The sequence below is a fragment of the Aythya ferina genome (genome assembly GCF_964211825.1).
Source record: "Aythya ferina genome assembly, chromosome: Z".
Lineage (NCBI taxonomy): Eukaryota > Metazoa > Chordata > Aves > Anseriformes > Anatidae > Aythya > Aythya ferina.
In genome coordinates, this window is record NC_140299.1 from 57,282,536 (window position 1) to 57,302,705 (window position 20,170).

General features: G+C 42.0%; 1 protein-coding gene across 8 annotated transcripts in view; it reads left to right on the forward strand.

Annotated features, from left to right (window-relative positions):
• The first annotated feature begins 880 nt into the window (after positions 1-880).
• Positions 881-20,170, forward strand: part of PAM (peptidylglycine alpha-amidating monooxygenase) — a 144,490-nt gene continuing 125,200 nt past the window's right edge. For 4 of the 8 annotated variants that reach the window (XM_084503289.1, XM_084503292.1, XM_084503293.1 and 1 more), the window contains exon 1: positions 881-969. The gene's annotated coding sequence lies outside the window, so the exon portion shown is untranslated. Of the gene's footprint in view, positions 986-20,170 lie in introns of all 8 variants that reach the window. The other 4 variants (XM_084503296.1, XM_084503295.1, XM_084503290.1 and 1 more) reach the window with 4 other exon arrangements.

The window sequence follows — 20,170 nt, forward strand, 5'->3', positions numbered from 1 at the left end:
AGGAGGCAGAAGTTAAACAGCATGTTTTAATGTATCCATTTTATGGCCTTTGTGAATCAGTATGGATTCACTTGGCAAAGAGACAAGTAACATAAGTGAGATTAAAGTTAAAAAAAAAATCAAACAACACTCAAAGTAATGAAAGCGATATAGGCAAATGGAAGTAAGTACAGCAGAATTATTTAGAGGGCCATTAAACATGAAGTCTAAGGTAGATTGCATGATGTTTACTATAGGAGTTAAATTAGTGACCTCCTCTATATAAAGGTATTCACAAAAAGCTGAAATGTTCATTTCCTCCAACTTTGAAGACAGCGCTTTGAAAAATCCGAAGCAACGTCTTAAAGAAAATCCTCCTCAAACTTCCCCCTTCCTTTTCAAAAAGGCGACAGCGTTAATTCTTCAGTGCTTTTTTTAATTTCCCTTTTCAGAGGCTTTGGCTCCGTGTGTTAATACCTTCAGGTCAGAGCTGCTGCTCTCACAAGGAGGGCCGGCTTTGGAGGACCCCGCTATTCCCTGAAGACAGCCCCAGGGAAGGTTTGCGTCGCCGGGACTGTTTGGGGCTCCTTCCCCAAACCCATCGCGAGCTTATGGCCCAGGGTAAGGCCCGCAGCCCTTCGGCCGGGCCTTCAGCTTCCCGGCCGGGAGGCGAGCAGCCCGGCACCAAGTCAGGCGCTGCCGACAGGGAGAAGCGCCGCCGGGCGATGCGGTCGTGCCGCCGCCGGGGAGCGAAGCGCCCCGGGGCAGCCCGGCCCCGCCGCCGGGCACCGCTCGGCAGAGGGCGACGTGCGCGGCGCCGCGTCCCGGTCGGGGCGGTGCGGGGCGGGCGGTGCGGGGCGGGGGGCGGTGGCGGGGCTGTCTCCGCCCCGGGGCGGTGCGGGGCGGCGGCAGGAAGGGGTCGCGGCGGCGGCGGCGGAGCGCGGCAGCCCTGGGTGTCGCTGCCGCCGCCAGCGGAGTGCGGCCGCCGCGGTGAGTGAGCGAGCGAGTGAGTAAGTGAGTGGGGACGGGCGGCCAGGAGCAGGAGGAGGCGGCTGGTGGCTGCGGGCGGAGGGGCCCCGGGCGCTGCGCACCGCCGGGCGGGACGGGACGGGACCGGGCGGGACGGGGCCGCCTTTCCCGGGAGGGTGGTGTCCCGGCCGGCGAGGCTGGAGCTGCCAGAGGGACCGGGGCCGGGGCTGTGCCTCGTCCCGGCTGCCCGGCGGCGCCGCTCCCCAGCCGGCGAAGTTTCCTGCGGGGCCGTGGGGACGCCGCAGACGGCGGCGCTGAGCCCCCGGGGGACCCCCAAAACACCGAGGGGGGTCTCCGCTCGCTGCCGCCCCGAGGCGGGTGTGTAGAGCCGCGGTGTTATGGCTCCCACCGCCCTGCGAGCGGCGGCGGCTGCCGCTTTCCTTCTTTCTTTCTTGTTCTTTCCTTTCCTTTATTTATTTATTTATTTATTTATTTATTTTTATAAGTCTCTTATTTTGTGCCGCACGCACCCGTCCGGGGTTTGTTCGCCTCTCCCCAACTTGGTGGCGGCGGCGGCTGCCGGAGGGGCCCCGGTGACACCGGCGCCGGCCCCGGGCTCCTCGGGAGGAGAAAAGGGAAAAACGAGGGAAGCAGCGGGCAGCCCCCGCCGGCAGGCAGCGGTGTGGGCAGGGTGCAGGCGCGGGGACCGCAAGTTGTGGCTGCGGGAGCCCGGCGCTCTCCGTCCCCTGTGCTGCCTCCCGGGCGTGGGGGGGGGCCCTTCTGCATCTTCGTGTTAACAGGGTTGGTGACAAATCCTGCGTTCAGGCAGCTACAGCTCAGTCCCCAAATATCATTTTCTTAACCGATTTTTTTCTGTAGAATGTTATTGTTTTCACTCAGTGCCTGTTGTCACAGAACAGCTCGGGTTGGAAGGGACCTGAAAGCCCACCCAGTTCCACCCCCCTGCCATGGGCAGGGCCACCTCCCACCAGACCAGGTTGCCCAAAGCCCCATCCAGCCTGGCCTTGAGCACCTCCAGGGATGGGGCATCCACAGCTTCTCTGGGCAACCTGTGGCAGCACCTCAACATCAGGAGATTAAAAATAATTCTGACAGAGGCTGGTGAGCATGTGCCAGCTCATGCTTGCAGAAAAAATAGAAAGCATGTTGAATTTGGTTTGAACTCTGAGTCCTGAACTTGTCTAGTTTCTGTGCTGGTCCCAGTGCGGGTGCAGGTAGAAAGGAGAGGCCCACGGGTGCAGCCAAGAGCATGTGGGGATCACGCATACCTTTCTCCCTCAGGCTCGTGGAGGCAGAGAGATCTGACCCAGAGTACAGGTCCACCTCTGCGTTGCTTTGTCAGTTTTCTAGTCAAGTGAGATGCCCTCCAACGCACTGTGTGTCGAATAGAATAGCATACAAACTAATCTGCTTTTTCAGATATTATTTCCCTGCATGTGGTTGATTTCAGGAAAATGTTAAGTTTGAAAGAAATTTTCTTCTTGATTCCTTGTGTGTAGATCCTAAGGAACTGTGGTGATAAAGGCATACGTACTACAGACCATCTTGTTCCTGGCATGTTGCCTGGTTTTACAAGTAGTCATGGCTCAGGATTTCTGCTGCAGTCCTCCTCTGACAGGTTGAGGGAAGTACCCATGTTGCGTGCTCAAGAACAATGGCGTGTGCAGTGAAACGAAGACTGTTTTTAAAAGTCACTGTGTAACTTGCCAGTTTTCCACATAACAGTTTGATCTGACTGTCACTGATGATATTTGAGATGAAGAATTTAGTAGAGCTCCTGGGATACTTATGTGTGTAATTATATCTAAATTTAGAGTTGCAAGTGCAAACAAACAAAGATTTGTAAATGATCACAAATTGAGCCAAACAAGCTAGAGAAATTGTCTGACTTGCATGTGAAAATAACTTCTAACAATTACGGTTAAACACTTCATGGACAAGATTATAGATTATACTGTACCTTCCATGTTCCGTACAGCAGGTTATACCGTATTACTCTGTTCTTGTGTCTTCAGAAGGATATCTGGAATTGGCCATGCAGCTGAATTGTTGCTAGACTGGCTTACAAGTCTGGTCTAGAATAACACTTTGTATTCTTCATGTCAAAGTATTTCAAGCAATTTAAAAAAAAAAAAAAAAAAAAAAAGAAAACAAACAGTTAAAGCATCATAGTTCAGTGTAATGCTAAAGAGACAGAAAGAAACACTGGATGTACTGTAACTACATAGTATTGTTGAAGTTCTGTTTTTTTTTTTTCTCATGCTGCAGAATTTGGTTTCATCAAGTAAATGCAGAGTGTTTTCCCAAGGCACAACTAAGTATTTTCCGATTACAGAAAACTGCAAATTGGAAAGTGGTGTAACCATTGAGACTCTTAATATTTGTAGGTTTAAGATCTGTCCAACAGTAGCCTTCCCTTCTCTCTGCTTCTAAGCTTTTTTTTTTCTGCTTTCCTTTTTTTTTTTTTTTTTTTAAGGCAGTAAATGAGAATATATAAAATGGACATACACTGGGCTGCTGAAAGGCAGTGAGGTTTTCTCCTTAATGAATAATCCTCTTTGTTTCTCTGTGATAATGGAGGAATCCTTCCTAATGTTCTGAATTACTATTTTTTTAAATAGTGATTCAGTGTATTGCTATGGAAAGATGTAAAGGTGTTATTGAAAAATATTTCAATTGAGTATTTCATAATGACTATGGGTTACTTTGTAACTTGTGTTAAAACCAGCTTTTGCAAATTTGCTACTAGAATTATGTGGGAATAAATGTGTGGATTGAGATGTAGGTTGTGACCACATGAGAAAAGTACTGACAAAGAAAGGTAACACGGGTATAAATAAGAAACACAATTCATGTGCAGTACTGGCTTTTGAAACTCACCATTCTTTGGATAGAAATCTTGATGGTACTGTTGTTTGTTTTATTTTTTTTTTTTGTGTGTTTGTTTGCATCAAATTGTGCAGAGGGCATCTTTTTCATCTGTATGTGAGAAAGTGAATGAAATGTAGAAATAGTGTTTAGAGGATGTGTGGAGATTATGCATGAAGAGATGCCAATGGGAAGGAAGCTTTTCTGATTTAGTTAATTGAATCAAGCTGACTGACTTATGTCTAAGGGAGAGGCTTGGCAGTAATGAGTTTGAAGTGCTCTGTCTCAGCAGCACTCCATGTATCTTGAGCACAAACCATAGTTTTTACAGTGAAAGATGTCTCTCTCTCTCTCCCTCTATCTACCCATGTATTTTATTATCTTTATTCAAATCTTTGGAATCCCACCATTCAACACAAAGAAGAAAAAAAATCTGTGCTTTGCAGAAACTGAAAGGCAACAAATGATAACCCAGGTTATTCTGGCTGCAGAGTTGAACTTACTACATTTGACACAACGGCCATCTCAACAAAAACAGTCTGTTTTAAGATGCTGTGGTTCTGTAACAGCCAAACAGAGTTTGTAATCAGAGCAAGTCAAACAGGTGAAAGCAGTTCACAGGCAATACTGCATACAGAGACATAAAGCTTTTACTTTGAACAAAACCCACTTCAGTCACTTGCATTTATTTTCTCATAGGTCTTTTTCATCCTTTTGTACTCATTCTTTCACGCTCCTATGTTCATGAATACCAGGGCAGATGGAGGTATCCTGTCGGTCTGGCCAGGGATAAGGGATGCTGCCTGCCAAGTCCTTATCATGTTGTTCGGGTTATTTGTGACTGGTAATGATGTTGCATGATCTTTGCTGCATTTATGTTCGCTTTTGACAAAGAAGGAAGAGGATGAGTCATGCCACATACTTGTGGTTCTACATAACCTGGTATACTACTGCATGTTCCATCGGAGCCTGACAGTTCCTTTTGTTATCAATACTCTTTCTTGGATTTTATGGCTGTTCTTGATTTCTTTATTTGCAGCGTGCATGCCGTTCCTCTTCCTCTTGCTCTGATTTTTTAGTCTGTGCTGTTTTGCATTCATGCTCCTGGTATGCCAGTATAATGTTTACTATATAAATTTCTATAAAAGAAGGGTATCTCAGAAGGTTGGTTTAAGGAATATTTTATGAATCTGAACATTTGTTCGTGCTCCCTTTTAAAATCATCTATCATTCTGTCATGATCCTTAGTGTGATGGGTTAATCGAAGCTTAACTTAAAAGTGAATATGTGTATTTGCTTCTGACACTCCCATTGAGTGTAGGAAGTGGCCTATTCGTTTTCAGATTAAAGGTTTTTGACTTTTAAAGCTGTGGTACTAGATTAAACCTAGAGGACCACTGTAAAACTATAAATGTTTGGTTTGCTTTTATCCTCCAAGGACACAAGAGAGTTTTTGTTTATCTGTGCATTTGCTTTGTGTTGTAGGCCTGTAAATCACGTCTTCCAATCTTTACAATAAGACACTTACTTATGTTAGGGCATACTGTGGATTGTCTTTGTTTTCTGGATTGTTTCAAAAATGTCCATCTAGTTTCCAGCATATAATTGTTCATGGTCTTCATATACTCACCTGTTCTTGTTTAATATGATGCAGTAGTTTAATTCTTACTTCTTTCCCTGTAGTATTTACTCTGGTTTCTTTATAAAGAACAATCATGTTTTGTCTTAGACCTTTTACTGCTAGGTTGAATGATTCAGGCTTTCACTTGTTTTATACCAGGAAAATTAAGAGCTTGTTGTGATCCTAGTTGCCCTTTTTCCTGCTGGCTACAGCTTGAATGTATCTTTCTTGTACACAACGACTGGGACTGTACCTGATCTTCCAGACAAACACAATGACGCTAGTATAACAGATAGGTAATGGAGATAAATTGGAATGGATAACCCATAAAATTGTTTTTTATTATTATTTGTTGTTATGAATACATAATAGTAGCTTCGATTATATGCTCACTAGTTACATCTCCTCTTTACAGCTGATAAAATGGTAGATAAGAACAGAAAATCCCTACATGTTTGACTTAAGAACAAAACTTTAAAAATACTTGTTTGGATTCACAAAATTGTCCATTTCTTTTTTATCATATTCTGAACTTACAGTGAATGAGATTCCTCTACAGATTCCTCTGCGTCTATGGAATCTGCTGATGCAGTGTTGAAGAACTTTGTATTTTGTTTCTGTCTCCTTTATGTGAATATTAGAATATTTATGTGAATATTTTTTTGATTTAGTCCAAATTAATGGAACTCTGTCACATCATCCTTATTTGAATGAAGGTTGTGGTTGTCCTTCCTTGATGAGTTTCATACTTTTTTTTTTTTTTTTTAATCTATCTTCCAATGCAGTGTATTCTAGCTTAACTAATAATCTTTCATGCTATAGTATGTCTGAAAATATACACAGTTCCCACTAGACCAACTCTTCTGTGTTTTATTTTGTCTGGAGGGAGGATCTTTTATTTCATCAAAGAACAACAGCATAATCTGCCAATGCAACGTAAATAATTTAATATTTAATTTCTTCTGGTACTCCATTACTCACTTCCTTCTGTCTCTAGTTATTCCTTACTTAAGAATCTGTTTGGTTTCCCCTTCTATTTGATTCTGTTTTATTAAATGTACCTTCAGTGAAACTAAAGTGAACTTACATGCAGGTATGTAGATAGTAAATAGAAGTAGTTCCAAAGTATATTTCTAAGCTACAGGATGATGTCAACCAAAAAGTTGTCTGTCTGGTGCTTCCCACAGTAAGTTTCAGAGGTCAGTAGCTTTTAGTATGGACAAATTTAAGTGTTGGTGGTGAGCCATTCCATGTTGGGGTTGAGGTGTAGCTTTGCTCTGAAGAGAATAGAGGTAGGGGAACTGAGAAGTAGAGAAGCTGAGATGAAGGTAAGTGCCCTGAAGCAAGCCAGTGTACAGAGAAATGTGGTGTCACTGGAAGAGTGAAGAGGAAGCTGATGTGAAGTGGGGTAGAAGACAGGAGGCAGTCAAGAACAGGCTCATGTATCTAACTTGTATTGCAGCAAATGTGTTACTTCTCACGTCTTCATTAACAGGTGCTTAAAACATTCCCAACTTCTGTACTTGTGGATGACATCAATAATTATTGGGTGTAACTGGATGCTTTGCTCTGTGATGTTCATTAGTATGCATTCACAATCCAACATCAGCGATGCACTGTTATACTACCGTCTGCGTTGTTCCAGGAAGCCACAGAACTTTCTCTTGGAAGCAGATTCCTCCCTGTCCCCTCCTCAGTTGAGTCTACTCAGTGTGAAACTACACCTTTACATCTGTTCAGGTATTGAAGTCAGTTATAGCCCAATGTTTTATCCACAACAACAGTGCTTACTTATTGCTTGGGGATTGGTTTTGATTCTGGAATCCCAGTGATTATTTTGCTTTACAAGTCAGCTATAATAGAGTTATTTTCTCCTTAGGCGTCGTTCATGGGTCCTAAAGCTAGATGTTTTAAGGAGTAGAGAGAAGAAAATTGCAAAGCTGACTTGATCAGTTCTCATGCCTAAACAGTGCATTTAAAAGGGAAGGGGGATGGATGGAGAGAGAGAAAAGCTATACTTTATTTTAAAACACCAGTGCTCTATTTCAGACTTCCATGTTATATTACTTGGTTTTCTGTGGATTATTTATATTTAGAGTGGTTGGATTTTAATTCTTTTCTATGTGTGTTGTACTCTGAACTCAGTTAAGGAGCTGGATTGCATGGTACTAAGAATTCCAATCTCATTATGGTAGAGATTAGGATTTCTGTGGTGGATTTTAATAAATCTTTATGGTGGTTTAAACAAAATACCTTTTGCTTTTTACTTGCTTACTGATGTTTTTGCTGGAACACTGTTAATATATTTTGATCACAAAATTATTAGTTTCCTAAAGTTTGTTAATTCAGAGTAGTCCTTTCAGAAGATCTTTCTGTGATACATACATTTAAAAAACAGTTTATAATGTTACATAGCTTTTATTACTCCTGACAGTTGATGAAAATGTTAATTAAAGTGATGTCTATTTTTGTTTTTCTCGTTTCTTTTTTGACAGCGAAAATATGCTTTAGTGCTTTTTTTTTTTTTTTTTTTTTTTTTTCCTTGTCTTACCGCTTGGAGGAATGCCTTTTTCCCAGAGAGATCAATACAAAATCACAGAATGGCTGAAGTTGGAAGGAGCCTTTGGAAGTAATTTAATACATGTAATCCCCCACCCCACTTAAGCAAGTTCAGCTAGACCAAATTGACCAGGACTGTGTCCCTCTGGCTTTTGAATACCTTCACGGATGCGTACTCCACAGCTTCTCTGGGCAGGGTGTGGCCATTTTTGGCCACCCTCATAAGGAGGTGTCTGCTTGTGTTTCAGTTCATGCCTCTTGCCTGGTCAGTGGGTGCTGCTGAGAAGAACCTAGCACTGTTGTCTTTGCCCGTATCTGCATCAATCTGATAATTATATATATACTGATAAGATTCCACCCTCTCCCCCCTTGATTCTCCTCACCCCCAGGCTAAACAGTCCTACCACTCCTCACATGACTGATGTTCCAGTCCCAGTATCATAATTTCTTTAGCCTGTTCCTGAACCCTGTCCAGTATGTTCATGCTTCTCGGGAGCCCAGAACTGGACACAGTACTCAAGGTGTGGCCTCACTAGGGCTGACTAGAAGTGAAGGATCACCTCCTTTGACCTGGTCATTCTGTTCTTCATGCAGACCAGGATGTCCCAGGCTGGCTTTGCCACAAGTGCAATGAGTTGCTGTCTTGTTTCTACATTGTCCTTCAGAACCGTCGGGGTCTTTCTTGCAAAACTACTTTCCACCTGGTGAGTCCTCAGCCTATACCAATGCACAGAGTTGTTCTTCCCCTGGTGCAGGACTTTCCCTGTCAGCCACTCACAGAATCACAGAATCACAGAATTTTCTAGGTTGGAAGAGACCTCAAGGTCATCGAGTCCAACCTCCAACCTAACGCTAACAGCCCTCCACTAAACCATATCCCTAAGCTCTACATCTAAACGTCTTTTGAAGACTTCCAGGGATGGTGACTCCACCACTTCCCTGGGCAGCCTGTTCCAGTGCCTCACAACCCTTTCAGTGAAGAAGTTCTTCCTAACATCTAACCTAAAACTCCCCTGGCTCAACTTAAGCCCATTCCCCCTCGTACTGTCACCAGGCACGTGGGAGAACAGACTCCTCCCAGTTTTGTGTTATCTGCAAATGTGCTGAGGGTACAGTATTCCCCACCACCCAGATCATTAAGGAAGATGTTGAACAGGATTGGACCCAGTATTTATTCCTGGGGTATAATGTTGGTGATCAGCTTATGGCTGGTCTTTGTTGATCACATATGAGCCTGGCAGCTCAGTCAGTCCTCTTCACTGTCTATTCCTCTAGACTGTTTTTCATCACTTTGTCTATGAGGATATTATGAAAAACTGTGCAAAATGTACATGGTTGGGTGATTTAGACTGTGTACTTAAAATAACAGTTCTTTGAAACAGTGTGCTGTTCTGGAACTTCATGGAGAATGATAGTGCTTATATGGGGGTTCTGAGTGAATCTGCTGCTGCATGGTAAAGGTCCAACTCCAGCAACAGTTTGAGGTTGTTCTTTGCTCGCAGTAGCTTTGCAGGCCTGAAAATGTGTTTGTTTAGAGTAAGGTCTCAACATTTAAAGTTTGTTTAAATTTTTAAGACAGTGCATTATATGATAACACCATGTAACTCCCATAAGAAATTGCCCATATAATTCACTCAGGGAAGACAGTTATCTTTTGTATCTTCTATAAGTCACAAGCTGTGATGGTAGTAGCAGTGAGTTATTACAGTCTTTCCATTGTCGAATGACAATAACTCAATGAATAACTCTATTGTACTAAAGATATTTTAAAGTTAGTTATTAGCTTTCTTTCATATAAATCTAGCTGGGTAGATGAGGGGAGAGCGGTGGATGTGGTCTACCTTGACTTCAGAAAGACTTTTGACACTGTCTCCTGTAACATCCTCATAAACAAGCTTGAGAAGTGCAGCCTAGATGAGTGAACCTAGAGCAGGTTGCCTAAAGAGGTCGTGAAGTCCCATTTTCTGGAGATATTCAAACTTGCCTGGATGCCGTCCTGTGCAATATGCTCTAGGTGATCCTGCTCAGTAGGGGGGTTAGACTTGATGATCTTCAGAGGTCCCTTCCAACCTCAGCCATTCTGTGATTCTGTGAAACTGTTACTGATGAATATAATCTGTTTTTCCATCTCTAAGTGGTCAGCAATATATAGCAATCTGCAAGGGTCAAAACATGGAGGTCCTTCCCACGTTGGGCCTTCTCTACCCCCAACTTACACACACTTTTCTGAGGTTCCCATTCCCGACACCCTGAGATGTCAACCAGCATAGGCATCTGCTTAAACGTGGGTATTTCAGCTCCAACCATAGTACTCATTGACCCCCCAAAATATTCTGGTCTGGTAAGACTTGGAGCATCAGTGTAATCCAAAGGTTGCCGACAGATGTCGCTGTGGATTTGTGCAATACTGAGACTTCTCAAGGAGACTACCCATATCCACTTTGTGCAAAATAGATTGAAATCACGTCTGTGGAGCATATTAAAGAGTATTGGCTGAGCATTCCAAGATTAAGAATATAGCCTCCTGCCCTTGGACCAGCATTTTGGAAGAGAGAAGTTTGCCTGACAGAGTCCTCTCTAAATATTATCATCTGTCCTGTGCTGAGATTAAATTTGTCTCCTGTTTCAGACACAAACCCAGTAGACATTTGTGTGGTGGTGACCTAACAATAGTTGGTAAGTGGTGTAGCCTTGGACTCTCCCCCCTCTAATCAGACTTACTACTGCTTGTGCCAGCACTGCTGGCTGGTTCTACAAGGTGTGCGTAGGTGGAAGAATTCACAAATGTTCTTTTAGTAAGATATTATTATGCTCTACTAAACTGGTTCCCCAAGGATGATGGAGTGTGTGATAAACTTATTTTACGTGGTTTTCACCACTCTTCTGGACTGTTTGTCTTGCGAGCCATTAACTGTTTGAATACAAGTGGAAATACCTCACCATTGGCTTAATAAGCAAAGACCTTTGATAGAGGCCTTCTGGTCAGCATGTACAGGAGGAAATACAGCTAGTTGTTCGCTACCATCACCTGACTATAAATTTTGACTCTGGCAGTAGCCCAGTATGATTTGTCTTCTGGGTGTGGCTGGGTGTTCTCCAAATTCTGACTCCAGAGAGGTTTGCTGCATATCATCCAGTCATCTGCTTATCATCACTAGACTACAGTGTGAGACCTTTATATACTGCCCAAGAGCCAGTATAAAGATTTCTGAGGCTGTCAGCTCTTCCAGCACCATAGCCACGACTATCAGTTTGACATATTGGCTGCTCCTCCTGTTCTCTTGGTAGTTTAGGAAGGCTTGTTGAGCCATTATAAAAGCTGCTGCTTTCCATTGCTGTTTCTCTTTAGCATTATCTTGTTGACTGATCAGTGAACCATGCATTTTGCTTCTGCTCTTGGGTTAATTGCTCATATGGTGAAGCCTACTGCAGCCAAGATGGAGGCAGACCAGACTGGATAGAAAATGTCATTACCCAAGCCAATTTGTCCTATTTTCTCCTGTAAAGCACTCACTGTAGTTGGACTGGTATAGGCCACACAGAAATTCACCATTTCCATTTCATAGTAGTAGTCTGTTATGTCTTCCCAATTTATTGAATACAATCATTTGGTGGTACCCACTGCAAAGCCAGAAGCCCCACTATTAGTTACCTTGGCCAACTGGGTGGTTCTTTGTTTCATCCAGGGCTGAAAAAACAGCTCAAGTTTTTAGTTTTGCACCGATGGGGGCAACCTCTATGAACAAAATACCAACTGTGTATGTAGCCTGTTTCTTTGCTGTCACAGGCTCCAATGAGCCTCATCCAGTGCTTGGAGCTTGAAAGGCTTATTGGCTAGCTTTTGGGCTAACACTGCTTAATAAGAATCACAGAATCACAGAATTTCCTAGGTTGGAAGAGACCTCAAGGTCATCGAGTCCAACCTCCAACCTAACGCTAACAGCCCTCCACTAAACCATATCCCTAAGCTCTACATCTAAACGTCTTTTGAAGACTTCCAGGGATGGTGACTCCACCACTTCCCTGGGCAGCCTGTTCCAGTGCCTCACAACCCTTTCAGTGAAGAAGTTCTTCCTAACATCTAACCTAAAACTCCCCTGGCTCAACTTAAACCCATTCCCCCTCGTACTGTCACCAGGCACGTGGGAGAACAGGCCAACCCCCACCTCGCTACAGCCTCCCTTGAGGTACCTATAGAGAGCGATAAGGTCACCCCTGAGCCTCCTCTTCTCCAGGCTGAACAAGCCCAGCTCCCTCAGCCGCTCCTCGTAGGACTTGTTCTCCAGAAAGTTGTTTTTCTTGATCAGAGGTGGTTGCTTCCATTTTTTCCTGAAAGGGTATTTTTTTTTTTTTCCTTGTTTATAATGGTATTAATGTCTGGACTGAATATGGCATACATTGCCTCCAAGACCCCAAAGACTAATAAATTTGTACTTCTACTCTGCTCTGCATTTCTGCTCTATAGAATGTTTTGTGTAGCTGGTTTGGGTATACTTCTACAATGGCCCTGCCAAGTTATCCTTCCAAATTTTACTTCTTTGTTATATTTCTGAATATTTTGGTTGTCAGTTCCCCAACCATGATTTTGCATAGTCTCCATAGTATCACTCAGTGCTTCTCCCACTTCTCCCTCTGTGAGACGAGCGATGTGCATAACAGAATCCACACAGTTGAGTGATCTACTGCATGAGAGAAACATTGAAATCTTCCAAATGTGGGGCTGCCAACCCATTGTGAATGATGGGGCTGTGTCAATAGCTCAGGGCAGCAGCATGCCAGGAGTGCATCGGTTGCTCCTGCAGTTCCTTAGCAGCTGGACTGCCAAGGATTTTTCTGTCTGGATGGTGCCACGGCTTCAGACTCAACTAACTCAAGGAGAATGGCAATGCTGGGTGCTACAGCTGTGGGGGTGTGGGAACCTGATATGATAATCAATAACCTGTTGTTGTTTTGTCAGAAGCTGCCAGGTGTTTTTGTTGACCAACTGGGGCAAATGAGAGAGGAGCAGGCTGAACTCTCCAGTTGTTCCAGCCTCTAATGGTGGATGTGTGGTCATCCGAGTGATCTCAGGGCAGTCTGTACTGTTTCGATGCAGTCTGTTTGGGAGAGGGCCCAAACCACCAGGACCCATAACCACCTTTTGCACAGTGATAACAAAAACGCTGCAGCCTGTGGAGAAGCCCCCGGTGGAGCAGGTGGATGTGGCCTGGAGGAGGCTGCAGCCCATGGAGAGCCCCTGCAGGAGCAGGCCCCGGGCTGGAGCTGCAGCCTGTGGAGAGGAGCCCATGCAGGAGCAGGGGGTTTAGGGGGAGCTGCCGCCCACCCATGGGGGACCCATGCTGGAGCAGTTTGCTCCTGGGGGATGGATGGATGGACCCTGTGGGACGGAGCCATGTGGGAGCAGCGCTTGAAGAGCTGCTGCCTGTGTGCAGCCCCCGCAGGCTCAGTTTGGGAAGGACGGTATCCCGTGGGAGGGCCCCCATGGGGAGCATGAGCAGAGAGGGACTGTGGGGGAGCGGTGGAGACGAAGCATTAGGCACTGACTGCAGCCCCCATTGCCCATTTCCCTGTGCTGCTCGGGGGGAGAAAGTAGAAGAGAGTAGATAGGGAGAAGGGGGTTTTAGTTTAATTTCTCACTGCTCTAGTCTGCTAGTGATAGGTAATAGATTTTATTCATCTCCTTGTGCTGACTCTGTTTTTGCCCGTTATGATAGTTGTAGAGTGACTTTCCTGTCCTTATCTCACCCCTTTATCCCTTTTCATCATATTTTTTCCCTCTTTCCCTTTGAGGAAGGGGAGTGAGGGAGTGGTTGTGGTGGAGTTCAGTTGCCCGGAAGGGTAAAATCACTGCAAAAGGTAGGGGTAATTAATTGCTTCTAGTGTGTTCTCCTTTTCTCAGCTGAGTGTGGAAGCAGAGGGCACCATCCACTGTCCTGTGGTCTCTTTTTCCCTTTCACTTGCTTATACTTTTCCCATAAATAAAGTAGAGTTCCAACAGTTTTGTCATTTGGGACTTCAGATTGAAGTAAAGCTAAAAGTATCTTTTTTTGGTTAGCACTTTTGAGGCTAATCTACAGAATTTATATATAATGACATATCATTGCCTAACATGCTGTAATGTTATCTCTTTCATCTAGTCCACCAGTGTGCAGCACAGGCCACCCTGGGGCACTCCATCATGTTCCCTTACAGCAGCTGCTCATGCTGGTGTTCAGACTTCCCATGCCTTGAGTACAAGGCCCAGTAGGGCAGGTGTGGCTTGTTTGAGGAGTTGGTGATCTTGGACAAAATGTCTGCTGCGTGGCACACAACATCATGGTGTGGTGTTTTTGGAATGATTGGCCCAAAGTTTAAAGAAGAGGTAGGGAATTAAACTTTTCAGAGCAGGCTTCTTTTCATAATTTTTTTTGTTTGTTTGTTTTAAAAAAATAGGTCTTTTTTTTAGGCTCATAGTCACAAAACTTGTGAAAGCAGAAATGCCCATGAAGCATATTCATGTGTTGATGCTGTACGGTCAAAAAACTCTTACAGTTAGAACTATACATGTCTTGAAACAAAACGAGGAGAGCCAGATACCATGAAAAAGAGTGAAGCTTTTTTACCCTTCTTTGTGAAAAGATCAAACAAAAGGACATTGTATTCGTCTGCCTTTGTTTTGGTCCATATTATAGTACTGTTTTGGTTCCCTACCACATCCCATGGGATTTATGAAATACCCATTTCTTCATTTTCACTGCTTTTTATCTAACGTGGTCCATTTCATCTTCAGAGCAAATTGAATTGAATGAAGTGAATACCTACAAAATTTTCTCTTTTTTTTTTTTTTTTTTTTGGCAAATAGACGTTTTGCTTTTGGCAAATAGACGTCTTTATTTTATTTTTTTTTTCAATAAACATCTTCAAAAGACTGGCTGTGATTTGCAGGTTGGTATTCTAAAAGTGATTTCATTGTCATGTGCTGCTTAGCCTTTTTTCTTAAGAGTTAGTGAGGATAATACAGGTAGCAATGCTACATTATCTGTGTTACTGTATCAGGGAATTGCCATTGCACTCATGATATATTTCCGTGGAGATTTGGGTCACTTGTATTGAACTGAAGATAAATTCAGTCTTTCTTGCCATAGTTGGCATTTGAATCTAATCAGAGGGGAAGCAGAATTGTTTTTTGTTTTTTTTTTTTGGCTGGGGGGGTGGAAGGAGAAAGGGGGCATGATCAGAGGTAGCACCAAGTTAAGGATTTGAGAAAGTTGTTTTGGCCACATGCAAAAGTCAGACCAATTTGTTAGATGTACTTCTACCACTACGACAGCATTGTGGGATTGTTCATCCATAGTAGGAATTATTCATGTGGAGGCCGTGTTGCTTCTGTGACATCTTTTGACCTGTTGTGAAAGTATTCTATTGTTATCTAATGTATCAAGGATATTACCTGTTCGTTTAATTACCTGCTGTTATAACTTGCAATAACTGCTGATTCAGGAATTAATTGCAAATACAATTTTGACAAACTATCACTACAGAAGAATTAAAATCAATTTATTTTGAAAAATTCACTTTGAAGTGATGTAGATTTCTTCAGATGTCTGTGCTTAGTATCAGACCACCACTTGATTGTGAAAGAGTATCTGATCTGTGGAAACATTTGGTTCTTTTGTCATTTGGTCATCCCAAAGCTATCCTCTGGCTCACTCTGAGGTTCGTCTTTATCTTGTTCTTGCTGCTTAGGAGTAAATAATTAGATTTTAGCACCAATTCTCTCACTTTCCAGTTAAGTACTGGAAGTTTTAGGTAAGTACTAGAAATGTAGCTAGTATTCTCAGTGGATATGTTATGGAAACCTTTTATTCTTACTACTGTGTTTTACAGCCTTGAGCTTCAAGAGAATGCCTAAAAAATTACATTTTATTTGTTGCTTTTATAGAGAATATAAACAGAGGTGTTCCTCTGTTACTAATCTTTGTCTTTACTTGAAATATCTTCATACTTTAACAGTGGATTTCTTCAAACTTATTTGATATAAAACTTTTTAGCTACGCAACAGTTACAGAGATGAGTCTACAGTTGCAGTCAAATTACAGTACATTGTAGGTGGGAGATTCAAGGGCATATTTTCAGGAGGCATACATTCCAGTGGCATGTTTTGAGGGGATATGTATTCAAGATTGAGCTTTTAAGTTCATATGGGATTTAAATTATTATCAAGGCTTTAAAAGAAGTGCACCTTATGAGACCTGTATCATTCAGTCTGTAAATTCTTTTAAAAATGTATTTCATTACAGAAATTAAACTAAATAATTGTGTAGAATATAGATTTTGTTGTTGTTGTTTGCTACTTTTTACTTAATCCAGGGTAGTTACCTTTAGTTAGTTATCAGTTAAATTGAAATGGTTTCATTTATTTTTGAAATGGCTGTGCTGTAGATCCAGAAGCTTTGTGCAGGTAGGAAACAAACCCAATGCTTCTCTGTGTCTTTAGGGAAAAGAATTCAACTTTTCATTACAAACAGTTCCTTTACTGCCATTTCTGATATTTCAACTGTTTAAAATTAAAATTGAAAAAAAAAAAACAAACATTACAAGGTTAAAAAGAGTGACACTGGTATTGTGTGTCAAAAAAAAAGAGTGAAACAGAGCTTCAGCACAGTGTAGCAATGTTAAGCAATGCTCTTGGGTGTATATTAGTGCTTAGACATCTTAGAATACCTGTACTGAGGCTTTTAGAATTGTTATGATACATTTCCTACTTAGAGCTGGAAGTTTTGTTTTTGCAGGAGGAAGGTCCCTCTGGGTGAGGTTAGGTGTATTCTGTAATATCTAATGGTAAAGCCTAGAAAAGTGAATCAGAACCACCTTGCCTTGGTGAATTGTATTTCACTAATTTTTTTTTAATTTTTGGTAGACCTATTTTCTAGTGCTTCATCATGTAGCACCTTGCTTTTTCAGGATCCTATATGACAGCAAGAAGTAAACAAATAAGGTGGTCTCAAGGAGATTTCAGAATGAATTTGCTCTGGAAAACAGGCTTAAACAACAAAAAGAAGGTAGAAAAAAGCTTCAGAAACTGCAAACTAAGGATTTTTTCTTATGAATACAGAAGCAATGTCAAAATGTTCAAGATGACTTGTATAAACTATTGCACATACAGTACTTTCCTAATGTCAAGCTGAAGTGTTTTCTGAAAATGAGTTGCAAACAAAAAGGATTAATGATTTAATTAATCTCAAGCTCAACTCTCTTCATTTGCATAAGTGCAGTTTCCTGTCATCTTCAGGCAATTTGCAGTTTTTTGCAGCTATAAATAGCATTCTTGTTATTTAGTTATTCTGTTTGACCTCTTTTATTCATACTCTGTTCTGACTATCCATTTAGTGGACATGTTTGTACTAAATATGCCTGCAAAATAGACTATAAATAATTATCTTGTTACACTTGAGTGCTTTTTGAAGAATTTCTATTCACTGTGAAATACAATATGAAAGTTTCTCACGGTTAATTTCTTACAGTGTTGGCAGCTTCACCTATAAGGTACTGTCTGTAGTTACTAAGGTTTGTTGATACAAACTTGATGGAAAAAAGTGTGCCAGAAGGCAGCTAACTGTGGCATAAAGCCACGTCATTGAATTTCTTAATGCTGCCAAGATGAAATATAATGGACCTTTCCGGCTGTGGGCAGAGCTGACTGCCACTCCTGCCTCTTGATTCTTGACCCTAAGACACAGGAAACCCATCTTCGCACTAGGTCTTAGCCAGCCTGAACCTTTTATCTGTTTTTTCCTGTCTCACTGTTTAGCCAGTCTCCATTTTTCATTTCTTCAACCTATCAAATTTCATTGTAGACCATTTTTTCTGAACGTTGTTCTTCTGGTTATGTCTTCCTTTGCAATACCCAGGCATCTGTCCCACCTGATCTGAGACTGGGGCATTTCTTTTCTGTTATGATGGTAAGGGAGTTGCAAAAAAAAAAAATTAAAAAAAAATTAAAAAAAAAATGTGGGGGGCAGGAAGTATTTTCCTACTGCTAGGTCAGATAACAGAACGTGGAACCAGACCAGTCTCTCTAAAGGTCTCTTTAAAACCTTTATGTCTATCAAGTTGAATATTTTGGGGAGGGGAAGTGTGCTATTTTGACAATACTATCCTAACTCACAAGGAGAGAGTACTAAAGCTGTCGTGTTTGACACTTGTATGCTTTTTGGTTTGTTTTAATTTATTAATTTAATTTAATTTAATATTAATTTATTAAACATTCCTATTTATAACAACTGTTTATCATTAAATATTAGTGGATTATCTCATTGGTTTGTCACTTCAAGACAAACTTTTTCTGTTTTTGAGACAAAATAACTCTCAGCTTTGTAACTACATCTTCAAAATACTTATTTAAAACAGTTGTTTATCTATAATTGGCTTTTCTAAGTTGGACTGTCTTTATACAGTTTTTGCTTCATTTTTCTTCTCTGTTTATAATTAATTAGCTTTTTGCCCTCTTTTGCACTTGATTAATTTTTGTCAGGTAGTATTTTCATTTAATACAGAGTACTTTTCTCTTTAAGCAGTTGAGTTAGGGAAATCAACGCTTTACTGAAACTTGGAAGACCATGCCAAAAACTGTATGCCCTCTTTATACAGACTGACCTGAACTCTCAAGTTTGTGCTAGGAGTAAGTATTTCAAAAAAATTTTTTTGAATATATTTTCCATTAATATGCAAGATATATTCCGTCACACAGTGATGAAGAAACTGTATGTTCACAACAGGACTGTGTCTGTGGTTGGTTTTGGTAAGCACCAGGGCTTTTTCTTTTGGAGGATTTTTAAATTATGAAGATCTCTATCTCTGTCTTATTTCATCTTTTTCATCACTGTCAGGACAACTTGACCTACATACAATTATGTCAGTTGGCTTAGGAAAAATTTTTGAGTTACTCTATGTGTGTGTGTGTGAGAGAGATATGAATTGAATATATAATTTCTTTTCAATCAAAGTAGTATATATCTAGTTATTACCTCAGAACTGACACTGAGACAATATCTATAAAATCAATCTTTGAGGTAAGATCTTTATCAAGCGGTATGGTATTTGGGATATTCATTTTATTTGAAGTTGTTGGGGAGGGTTGTTTTTTATTTTCATTTTTTTTAATCTTTAAAATGAATGGATGGTAGTACTCAAGGGCAGGAATTTTCACATGCTGACCTTTTTACGCACTGCAAACTGATGTTACTCTTGGAGTTACGATGGTATACTTGCATCTAAAACTGGCCTACTTTGTTTTAGAGTTGCATAACCACTTCACTTCAATGTCTACCAGACCCCCACCAAGCCACTCTCTCTCTCCGCCTCCTCAACAGTGGAGAGAGAATAAGGTGGGAAAACTTGTGGGTCCATATAAAGACAAGTGAATGGCCTACCAGTCACTATTACAAGCAAAACAGACTAGGCTTGGAAAATTAAGATAATTGCCACTTAAAAATAGAGTAGTTGTTGAGAAACAAAGACAAAATCTAGAAGTACTTGGTCACGCGCGCAGTAGAGGAATGCTTCCTAATGTTCAGAAGAAGCCTTGTGTGTTTCATTTTGTGCCCCTTGCCTCTTGTCCTGTCACTGGACACAACTGAAAAGTGTCTGGCTCCACCCTCTTTGCACCTTCCCTTCAGGTATTTATCGAAGTTGATAAGAACCACCCCCCGAGACATCTCTTCTCTGGACTCAATTTTGTGGCCCTTCGTTGGACTCCCTCTGGTATGCCCATGTCTTTCTTGTACTGAGGAGCCTGGAATGGGGCACTATACTCCATATGTGGCCTCACGAGTGCTGAGGAGAGGGGAAGGACCACCTCCCTTGGTGAGCTGATGACACTGTTCCTTGTGCAGTCACATCTGGCCTTCTTTGCTGCAAGGGCACATTGAGAGCTCATGTTCAACTTGGTGTCCATATGGATGCACCACAGGTTCTTTTCTGCCAAGCTTCTTTCCTCCTTTGGTGCAGGACTTCACATTTTCCTTAGCTGAACTTCATGAGGTTCCTCTCAGACCATTTTTCCAGCATGTTGAGGTCCCTCTGGATGGTAGCATGACCCGCTGGTGTATGAAGCATTGCTTCGAGTTTTGTGTCATCAGCAAAGCTTCTGAGGGCACACTGCTCCGTGATCAG